This window comes from Cynara cardunculus, unplaced genomic scaffold (assembly GCF_001531365.2).
Source record: "Cynara cardunculus var. scolymus isolate 2C unplaced genomic scaffold, CcrdV1 Un_Scaffold_2564, whole genome shotgun sequence".
NCBI classification, from domain to species: Eukaryota; Viridiplantae; Streptophyta; class Magnoliopsida; order Asterales; family Asteraceae; genus Cynara; species Cynara cardunculus.
The window spans coordinates 67,861-71,653 of NW_020201136.1; positions in this window are offsets into that span (position 1 = coordinate 67,861).

Consider the following 3,793-nt stretch of genomic DNA (forward strand, 5'->3'; position numbering starts at 1 on the left):
CCAAACCATTTTTTAATCACTTGTAATATGTTGTCTTGAATGATATTTCAAAGTATTTATTGATTCACTAAAAAAGATCCATGGAAAGAGTAAATGAGACAAGTACTTACGAGTTCTATTCCTCTTACATTCTCTGACTTATTTCTTATCGGTTAATATGCTCTCAATGTTGAGTTATTTATGTTATGTAATTACATTCTCTCTCTTCTAATCCTTTAAAATAAATGAATTTCCATAATATACTCTGACACTGAAAAAGATCCCAAAAACAGTAAAAATGGACATGTATCTTACAAGTCCTTTTTTTCATACTGTAACAACTAAAAAAATTTCTTTTATGTTGTTTTGTCATCATTAAATAGGGGGAGATTGTTGATCCAAACTCTCTAAATAATTTGATGATGATCCTTCATACTTAGCAAAAAAAAATACTTAGTTCTATTTTATTCARTTTCAGCAATCATCACTGATTTGTTCAGTGATCGTTGAATATATATTGTAAACTTTTCTAAGGGACAAATATTYTTCAAGAAGACAAACATCACACCAAATGAACCTTCAGAAATGTCGAAGATATAGTTGAAGATARAGACAAGCATTTTGTGATCTAAAGCGGATTCAGTGGTAACAAGCACGTCTACATCAAGTGTGAAGTCTAATCAAGATTCAGCAAACACTGAAGAAACTCTAGAGTTATGCTAGTGTCAGTGATCAAATGAATCTTGCTCCACAAGATTATTTTTTGTCTTATCCTCCATACCTCACACAGTAAAATACATGTACAAAATCACTCTATTGTCTCCAGTATTCTTACCCATATTGTGAAAAACTACTGTTCATATATGGCCAAAATTTTGTATATCTGAAGACAAAGGACAAACTTTTCACTAGAAGTTTGCCACGGGCTCTGTACCCTATGACTTGCATTAAACGCAATGGGTATAAATAGCCGAGAAGACTCTCTTCTCAAATGCGAAGGTGTAACACATTCTTAAGCAAACACTTTCTCTTTTGCTCTTATGTGTATCTTGTGTGCTTCCTAGATTGTTTAGATAAGTTATGCATCTTATCTTATTCCGCAAACAATCTGTAAATTCTGTATTGATATTCTCATATCAATAAAGGATTTAAACAAATGAAAACCGTGTGTTTGTATTCATCCCCCCCCCCCTCCTTCTACAAATTGTTACTTATAAACTCTAGTAGGTCTATTTGGTACCAACATCTGCCAATGAACCCTTTGTAGTGTTTAAATATTTTCAGTAATAGAGATACTGAACGTTTTTTAAATAAATAAATTTATGTACTTGTTGAATACTTAAGACATGTTGTCATGGATGGAAATGTTTAAATTACGTTAGTTATGCTACCAAAATTTTAATAAAAAAAATACTAACCGACTTTTAGTTCGTATTCATTTATTGTAGGACAATTATATCCACGAAATGATCGAGAAGCAGAAACCTAACACCAACACCCATCCACTTGGAGATATTGAAATATGGGAGTGTTATTCGTGAGGAAGGAAAAAGGGGTCCGATGTTTTGCATTGTACATGTGGAGATCCTGGCTATGTGGTAGCTGGTTCGTCATAAATGAGAAGCTTAAGAAAATAGAAGAGGAGTGAGCAGTCGAGAGAGAAGAAAACGCTCAGCGAGAGAAGGAAAATCATGATAGACTGAAGGCTATCGAGGCGATATTAGGTCGACAATACCCACCATCGTGTTTCCATGATCCCACTTGTCGTGCCCTCCTCCAATGGTCCTTAATAGACATATTAGTTGATTATGGTATGGATTTGATATATTATTATATTTGTATGGATATATGTATAGATTTGTAGGTAAATCTTAGGTTGAATTTCCTTATTTTGTATGCGATTTATACATATATACAGGTTAAATTAAAATGCAACAAATATGGGTTTTTAAAATGTCTTTTTTAAATTAAAAATCCAAAAGGCATCGGCTTACCGACGATTTTAACCGTATGTAAAAGTAGTTGGTGATTTTAGTGTCATCTACCATTTGGTGTAGTTAAGATTAATGCAAGACAAAATGAGTTTACTATTGGCTACAATTCAAGTTTGGAGGTGCGGAGCGCACACTCGGATAAGCTAATATGAACTCGGGAATACGGGGTCAAGGGAATGTTGAACCATCGCATCATTTATTTCCAAGTGAAATGAATCGTCACATCTTTTCCCAATAAATGCAACATTTCCCTCCTTAATTAACTAACACTTTTTTAGTTAATTAACCAAATTAACTACCAATTTTAGTTAATTAACCGAATTAACTACCTTTTGGTTAGTTAACCGAATTAACTATCACATACTGAACATTTTTTAAATAAATAAATTTATGTACTTGTTGAATACTTAAGACATGTTGTCATGGATGGAAATGTTTAAATTACGTTAGTTATGCTGCCAAAATTTAAAAAAAAATACTAACCGACTTTTAGTTCGTATTCATTTATTGTAGGACAATTATATCCACGAAATGATCGAGAAGCAKAAACCTAACACSAACACCCATCCACTTGGAGATATTGAAATATGGGAGTGTTATTCGTGAGGAAGGAAAAAGGGGTCCGATGTTTTGCATTGTACATGTGGAGATCCTGGCTATGTGGTAGCTGGTTCGTCATAAATGAGAAGCTTAAGAAAATAGAAGAGGAGTGAGCAGTCGAGAGAGAAGAAAACGCTCAGCGAGAGAAGGAAAATCATGATAGACTGAAGGCTATCGAGGCGATATTAGGTCGACAATACCCACCATCGTGTTTCCATGATCCCACTTGTCGTGCCCTCCTCCAATGGTCCTTAATAGACATATTAGTTGATTATGGTATGGATTTAATATATTATTATATTTGTATGGATATATGTATAGATTTGTAGGTAAATCTTAGGTTGAATTTCTTTATTTTGTATGCGATTTATACATATATAGAGGTTAAATTAAAATGCAACAAATATGGGTTTTTAAAATGTCTTTTTTAAATTAAAAATCCAAAAGGCATCGGCTTACCGACGATTTTAACCGTATGTAAAAGTTGTTGGTGATTTTAGTGTCATCTACCATTTGGTGTGGTTAAGATTAATGCAAGACAAAATGAGTTTACTATTGGCTACAATTCAAGTTTGGAGGTGCGGAGCGCACACTCGGATAAGCTAATATGAACTCGGGAATACGGGGTCAAGGGAATGTTGAACCATCGCATCATTTATTTCCAAGTGAAATGAATCGTCACATCATTTCCCAACAAATGCAACATTTCCCAACAAATGCAACATTTCCCTCCTTAATTAACTAACACTTTTTTAGTTAATTAACTGAATTAACTACCAATTTTAGTTAATTAACCGAATTAACTATCACCTTTTGGTTAGTTAACCGAATTAACTATCACATTTCCGAAAAGGTGTGTCTTTTGGTATTCTATACAAACCATGTTCTATATTTGCTAAAGACATACGAAAAACATACATTGTTTTTTCTCTGTCGAATTTGTCTCTACAAACATAATCTATAGCAAGGTATTTTGTGTTTTACTAATCTTGGATTTGTTTGAAATCCGGATTGAATTATTGGATTATCCCAAATCTGAATTCTTGTAACCCTAGGTTATAGGGTCGAATTACAGATTCTGGAAAGTGTTCCACACACGATCCAACTAATTAATAATAATGATTGGATATTATAATAAAAATGGAAAAAAGAAGGGTAAAAATGGATTTAGGATGAGGATGAGGATGAGAAGGAAAGAATTGGGAAAAGCAAAAGCAAAA